Source organism: Otolemur garnettii, unplaced genomic scaffold (genome assembly GCF_000181295.1).
Source record: "Otolemur garnettii isolate 467f Iridium unplaced genomic scaffold, OtoGar3 scaffold00026, whole genome shotgun sequence".
Taxonomy (NCBI): Eukaryota; Metazoa; Chordata; class Mammalia; order Primates; family Galagidae; genus Otolemur; species Otolemur garnettii.
The window spans coordinates 3064772-3072778 of record NW_003852421.1 but is presented as its reverse complement, the minus strand read 5'-3'; the positions used below and the strand labels follow the sequence as shown (position 1 = coordinate 3072778).

At 41.1% G+C, this 8007-nt stretch overlaps 1 non-coding gene across 1 annotated transcript; it reads right to left on the bottom strand.

Moving 5' to 3' along the window:
- Window positions 1–562: 562 nt before the first annotated feature.
- LOC111724828 lies at window positions 563–727 on the bottom strand. Its single transcript, XR_002773045.1, has one exon. It is a non-coding gene; the product is annotated as a U1 spliceosomal RNA (small nuclear RNA).
- Between the last annotated feature and the right edge of the window lie 7280 nt (window positions 728–8007).

Below are 8007 nucleotides of genomic sequence, written 5' to 3'. Positions count from 1 at the left end.
CAGGAATTTATTGGTTGTGACTGGTGGGGTTGAGTTTCCTGTTTTTTCTACCTACATATAAACTTCCAAAAGTTAATTACCAGGAGCCTTTTTATATCCTCAAATGGAAAGGAAGTTTGTCCTAAAAGTTTTCCTAAAGATTACACTGGAGTCCAGCCTCACACCAGGGACAGAGCTGTGAGCCAGAATGCCTTTGCGGTAGCTGCCTCAGTGCCAACTGAGTTCTCTTTCCAGCTGCTTCACAAAATAATTGTTGGCATTTGTAGCCAAACTTGCCTTTGTATCAGGATTGCCTCAGCGTCTGAGCAGCATAAGTTCAAAAAGATCTGATCACAGTTTTCAGAATGATAGTTGGAGGAAAACATGTGTCTTTATAAAGATGAATCAGTTGAACCTATTTTTTTCAAATCATGGAATACTTTAAGAACAGGAGAAATGATACCACACAGGCTCTGTTAAAATAAGTAATTACTCTTTCCTTTGTGTGACCACAGGATCTTAATGGGCAGGTAAAGTGTTCTTTGGTGACAAACAACCACTTTATAAAGCCCCTCCCTTTTTGCAGGGGAAAGTGTGAATATAGTCCCCCACTACCTCAAATTATGCAGTCGAGTTCCCACATTTGGGGCAATCGCAGGGGTTAGCACATCCAGAGTGCAATGGATAAGCCTCACCCTGGGAAAACCACATTCATGATCATGGTATCTCCATGTGGCCTACTAAAGGCCACTTTCAAATCTCTTTCTAGGTGTAAAAGAAAAGTATGGAATCAAAGTATATTTTATTGAAATAAAGAAAGAAGAGTTGCCAAATTTAATAAATTCCCTGAAAAGAGGCAATAAAGTCATTTAGCAGGTAAAATAACTAGGAAAGATGAATGTTGACACCTTCAGGCTCTCAACTCTGCAAATGAGAGGACTGCTTGCAACCTGCAATGAGATGGTGGGAAATGCTAAGCAGAGTGAACCACAGTCATTTAAAGGTTGAGAATAAGCATCATCTTGCAATATACCTGGGCTCAGTGAGATTTCGTCAGGATCTCCAAGCTTTTTAAAGGGATGCTTCTCTCCTCCTAAATGGGGAAGGGAGAAGCTTCTGCTGGCTTGAAGAGTTCAGGGTAACCTCAGGTTAAATGTTATTAGGCCCATCCACCCAAATCTCTCCATCTCAGATGTTAAGGTATCACTTTTTCCTTATCAACACCCTAACTTGGACATAAGAGACTGATCAGGCCTATGCATTTATTCTGCTAGCTCGAACACCTTAAAATTAAATTCATTTTCAGCACAGTCTGAAATATGACTGCTGAATATCTTTAAATCATCAACTACCCAGTATGGCAGCCACTAGGCACATGTGTCTAATAAGAACTTGAAATGTGGCTGTTCCAAACTGATATATATATGTGCTGGACCTATAAAATACTAACTGGTCTTGAAAACTTAATACCAAAAAATGTGAAATAGTTCATTAATAACCCTTTCATTTGTTACATATTGAAATAATGTTTGGGACATAATTGGTTAAAAAATATGTTATTAAAATAAATCTCTCCTGCATCATTTTTACTTTTTAATTTGTGGCTACTGCAAAATGTAAAATCACATATGTGGCTCGCATTATAGTTCCATGGGATGGCATTGCTTCCAAGGGGGCTTTTGGGCTTTTGCAGTGTGCCTTGAGATGAGAGCCAGTCAAGCTGAGGTTGTTTTCTTTTCTCAAGGATTCTGAAGCTATACAGAATCCATCAATTCCAATTTGCATTTGTCAAAGCACATAGAACTTTACAGCATAAAGAGTGAACCTTAACATATAAGCAATTTTTAAATATGAGGTTGGGATCCTAAGAGATGGCCAGAGTCTAATCATCATACAAAGATATGAAACAACCTCACTGAAGAGGATGAAGGGGAAAAGGTGCTGACCAAAGTAATGTTGAATTGAGTGGAGCCTGTAACACCAAATGCCAGAGGAACTGAACAAGTACAAGATAGGCACAGAGAACTTGGTAGTGCTAGAAAGCAAAGAAGTGCTTCATTAAAAGAAAACAGCCCACAGTTACTGAGTATGTCAAAGGGATATGGCCAAGAGAAAGAGCTCCCAATGGCCAAAATGGAACCATGTGAGCAATGAGATAAATACAATGCTATTGGATTGTAGCTTAATCATAAAATAAGTATCAATGAGTTCATAGTGATATCAATAAACGATTGAATACTTAAGTGAATGGGGGGAAAGAGACAACCTACAGAATGGTAGAATATATTGCAAATGATACATCTGATAAGAGATTAATATTCAGAATATATAAGGACCTTAAACAACTCAATAGCAAGAAAACAAAGAACCCAATTTAAAAATAGGCAAAGTGGCAGGGTGCAGTGGCTCACACCTATAATCCTAGCACTCTGGGAGGCTGAGGTAGGAAGATTGCTTGAGCTCAGGAGTTCTAAACAGTCTGAGCAACAAACAGGGAGACTGCATCTCTATTAAAAATAGAAAAATTAGGCTTCATGGCAGGCACCTATAGTCCCCACTGCTCAGGAGGCTGAGGCAGGAGGATTGCTTGAACCCAAGAAGATGAAGTTGCTGTGACTTAGGCTGACACCTGGGCAGTCTAGCCTAGAGAACAGAGCAAGATTCTTTCCCAAAAAGGGGAGGGGGGGGTAGGGGGAAGGACCTGAATAGATCCTTCTCAAAAGAAGACATACAAATGGCCAACAAGTATATGAAAAAATGTTCAACATCACTACACAGAGATAGAAATAGATGTATGAGTGTGGATAGAGATGTGTGTGTACATATATACACACATAGTATTACATTTCCTACCTCTAGAAATGCAGAAGCAATGACACACTATTAGCAACGGGAATTACTGGGACCTAGATCTTGGTTTGGAAACTAAAAGGAACTAGCACTTTTGGGAAAATGACTGATTCCAGGGCTAGGGTCAGACAAAATGAGTCTAGAATATCTTTTTGTGTCAGAAAGTAAAAATTCTCAGTGAAAGATCAGGATACACTGAAGAGACACAGAAATTAATATAAGCATCAAAATAATAAAAACAGATACTAACACGTTAAGTAAAGCAGGAACCTATGAGTTTATAATGATACAAACAAATATGTAAATAAATGAACAAGGAAGGCTTTTCCTTACAGTTGAATGCCAAATAAGAAATTGAGAAGTAAAAAAAAAAAAAAAAAATGTATACAGAAAAAAAGAAAGAAATTGAGAAGCAATGAGGAAAATAGAAAATCACCATTTGTCAATGTGGTTGATTTACATAGGAGTGGGCAATAGAATTGAAAGGCACTAGGATATTAGTCACTACAAAGTAATCTCAGAAGACTTTCCCACAAAGTATTAATTGGTTAGAAAATGGTGAATTTAAGGAAGAGAAACTTGGCAGACTCCAAGCCAAGTTGACATCACCAGTGGCGATCAATGAGGTGGCATCATTCATCCTAATGATACACATTAAGAACATAGCTTCATTTCTGAGATAATCCCACCCTAATTGCATCCTCTGAGCATGGTCATAAGGAAACATCAGCAGGATCACTGTAAGGTCATCCTAGAATGTAAGGCCTATAATTTTTGAAGCCATCCAGGACATGAAAAACTGAAAGGCAATGTGATTTTTTTTAATGTTAACCAAGTTTTGACTGCATTCCTAGAATAAATGATACATGCTTTCTTTTCTGTGAAATTTATTTTAGGGTGTGGGTGTGTGTGGGTGTGTGTGTGTGCTTTAAAACATTGGCTTGAGGAAGTTCTTAAGTTTTCAATATTATTTTTTGTGACAGTTTGTAATTTGATCTTTCATGTTCTTTAAGGTATTACTTTACAAACAAAAATTTTCCACTTATTATGATCAGATTTATCAATCTTTTTCAGTTCACACTTTTTATGCATATTTAAGGCTTAAAAATATTTACCTACATTCACTTATTACTTTAAAGCTTTTTTTTATTTTTTGGCATATCTAAGTCCTTAACTTTATCTGAAGTTAAATTTTTTTAAATTATTTTGAAATGACCTCATAGTTAAAGAAAAATGTACCAGAACAAAACAATTTGCATATCCCTTCACCCAGTTATTCCTCAGTTTAAAATTAACATTTTATTTTTTGTTTTATTGCTATCTATTTATCCCCATTATAACTATTTCTTTTTGAATATGTATTATTATTAGAGATAATTAGAGAGAAGGTATCTCTCTGTTGTTTAGGCTGGAATGCAGTGGTAAGATCACAACTCACTGCAACTTCCAACTCTGGGGCTCAAGCACTCCTCCTGCCTCAGCCGTCCAAGTAGTACAGGTGCCTGCATGGGTAATTTTTAAATATTTTGCAGAGATGAAAGTCTCACTCTGTTGTGCAGGCTGGTTTTGAGCTCCTGGGCTCAAGTAATCCTCAGGCCTTGGCCTCCCAAAGTGCTGGGATTACAGGCATGAGCCACCATGCCCAGCTCCTTTCCTGAGTCTTTTGAAAGCAAGCTATAAAGTCTCATCACTCCTAAACCCTCTAGAATTCATTCCCCCCAAACAAGGACACTTTCCTCCATAATCACATCCAGCTCTTCAATTAGGAAATTAATTAGTCAAACTAATGCACAGGCCCCATTCAAATTTTGCTAGCAATTTCTCTGTCCTTTCTTCTAGGAATACAAGTTGAACTTAGATGTCACGTCTCTTCCACTTGTTTCAGTGTGAGTAAGGACCACATAAATGTTCACCTTATAATAAATTGATGAGCTGTGTATTGTTCTGTGTGATATGTCATAATAAAAAATATTTATTTTTTAATAAAATATTTACTGTTTAAGAAGAAAGCTAATCACACTCATACATTCCAAACATAGCTTTGCTCCAAGAATTCAAATTTCTGAATTAAAATAAAGTTTCTTCAGTCTTCCATACGTTAAGGCCTAGAAGTTTCAGCCAATTTTGGAAAGAGTTTCATGAGCAAAAACCACCTAAACAAATAGCAGATGCAAGAGTAGACACAGGACTCCCGAAGTGGATTTTTATTGGGACTCAGACCAACACATATCTCTCCACAAAAAAATCTCATTCCCATCTTAATTTGTATGATTGTTTAAATATGGTATAATTGTTATAACTTCAAGGAAAAGAGTTCTATATATTTAAATTCATATTTTGATTAGCAGTTTCAGTTGAAGGAATAAACATGGCAGGCTGAATTTATGAGAGATGTATCACCAAACCAATCCATTTTAATAGACCAGTGGATTTTTTCTCAGCTAAAAGACAGAGATGGAATTTCCTAGTGGCCTTGGCAACTGTTCTTGCTAATAATTTCAAGGGATGTTTGTTGAGATGGCAGCTTCTGAAAAGTCCACTTACGATGGATTGATAGAGAGAGTTGGGCAGTCAACTGCTAAAGTGCTCAGCCAGACTGAGGGGCAGTAGCAACAAGAACTGAGAAAGGAAGCTGGTGCCAAGCAAGCTTAAAATTAGTCATGGTCTTTGTCTGGCAGGTTTAAAGATAAGGAGTTTTGCATATTTATTGCCCTAATTATTTAGACCTACTTTTCAGTGTTACTTTGGCTCAATTCAATATGCAGACCCAAACAGCACCAATGGCTCTTTTCTATCTCCAAAACTATATCCATTCCTTTAACTTTAAATAGAATTACTTATCAAAAAGAAATACATTCTTTGCAAGAATTTGACCTATCACATTCTTACATAGACCTTACCCTTTGAATCGCACATTGCCACTCCCAATATCGTTCACAGTATTCTAGAAAATTCTTGGTTCATAAAATTTCAAAAGTAAAAACAGCCTTGGAAATTACAGTTCTGTCTTTTTTATTTTCCGGAGAAATGTAGGGTGCAGCCTACCTACTAATTACTTGAGTTTCTTCAGCCCTGTTTACTGCTCTTCCTACTACTACTGTACCTTTGACCTGAAATATGGTATGAGATGGGCTTTTCACATCAATAAAAGAAGAGGAAACGTTCTCCAATGCCACTTCCAATCAAACATGTTGCCCTCGATTTTTCCAAATAGTCAGCATGCCTCCGGCACCAGGGGTTGATTGCATTACCCTTTAATTAAGGAACAAGAAAGAACGAACCCAGCATGGAACCCCAACTGCAAAACGAACTGTAATTTAAAACTTAAGACTTTTTTTTAAAAATGTTTTAACCCACCATTAGCATTTGCTTTCAATAGTACTAGCTCTCCTCGCCTCTCCTTTTCTTCACTTTCAAAAAGACCCACACCAGAGACCGAAGTTTGGGACACAGCGGTAGGAAAGTGGATAGAGAGAGGCGAGCAGAGGTTTCGAGGATGGCGCGGCGCAGCAGAGTCCCAAGGCCACTAGGGAGAACCCAGCCCGGGGCCCGGCGCAGGAGGCCGTGCGCACGCGCGCAGGGCCCGGGTCTGCAGCTCTCTGGTGTTCCGCTCCACTAGGCTTTATTTAGCCCTTCAGCGCCTCTTCTTCCCATATTCCCAACGCCCAAGTTCAGGGCGACAGAGAATGCGGTGAGGAGGATCCCGGGGCACCTGAGAAGATGACGTTTTGGAAGATATCGTGTAGATGGACAGAAAGAAAGCAAGGACGTTGAGGACAAACTCTAAGCCACCCCCAGCTGGGGGTTCCGCAGGGTCTGAGCTAGTAGTTAGGGGTGTCTCGGCTATCCGACTAGGAAGGAAAAGCCAGTCCGCCCAGGGCGGGGCAGAGCCCCGATTGGGGCCGCCCCTTGAGCCAACCTTCAGCTGTGCCATTGGAGAGCGTAGGGGGCGGATCCGAGAAACACCTCCCTCTCGCCACCAGCTCCTGCCCCGCCCCCTGCCCGCCCACGTTTTAGGCTCTTCCCGGAACCTCTAAGCACAGGGTAAGGAAACACCCGGGGCTGCCACTGAGCCCTAGGCCGCCCTAGAGACGAGCCCCCTAACGCCCCTCCCACCATCCGGTGACATCACCAGAGGCGGGGCGACGTGACTCCGCCCCCAGGTCCCGGGCCACATCCTCCGAGTCCTCCGCTTCCGCAGGACCCGAGGAGAGAGCGGCTCAGTACAAACGGGTCTTCTCTCCAAGTGCTGCAGTCAGGACCCCCGGGGCTCACTCTCCACCTACCGTCTCACCCCTATTATTTTGCACCTTTCTCTCCCTTTCTCTTCTGTACATCTCCAACTGTCTGAATGTGGACACCAATATGGGTGCAGGAGGGGAAGCTACCTGGTGAAGAAAATGCTTATGCCCATCTCCTTAATTTGTTTGCATTTCGACTACTTATCTGATATTTTGACATCTTCTTGTAAAGTTTTTGCAACTTTGAGGCGGAGGTCGTTTTTGTTTGTTTTTTTTTCCTTTCAGGGCCTTAAGGAATAAAGTTACTTGTTGGTGTGTAGAAAGGAAATAGCCCTGTTAATTTTTCCTTTTTCACTTAAACGATCACGATAGCGCTTTGCACAGAGTCCAAACACAGACGCAGAAGTATTTCATTGCAGAGTAAGCTGCATACAGAGGGTCTGCACCGGGACATCAGAGACAGTGCAAGTGTGTGTGGGTCCGGGTGTGCGTGTGCGTACGTGATGTACGTGTGTGCGTGAAGTGAGCGTGCGTGTGCAGCCCAACACATAATCACAAAAGGCATATCAAGATTAGAAAGAAGCTCTCACACTAGCGCTTTGCCTTGGAAATTTCCTAAAACTCTTAGTAAATCACTAGTACCCGAAAATCGCCTTAGCAGAAGCTCCTTCCTCGGTGCCCTCCCCACCCCCTAAAACTGGTGTCACTCTATCTCCTAAAGCTGCCCTTCGCAAGCGTGGGCTCTGAGGTGCTGAAATTCACTGATGTATCCCCATGTATATATTTTATGGGCCCCAAGTGTCAGAGGAAACCCCTGGGGTCTAGGTTTGTGAGCGCGCTCAAGCGCAGTATATGCAAAACTGCCAGGGTGCGCTTGGTGCGGTTCTCGGGCGCGAGCGCCCGCGCGCTCGTGTGTGTGTGTGTGTGTGTGTGTGTG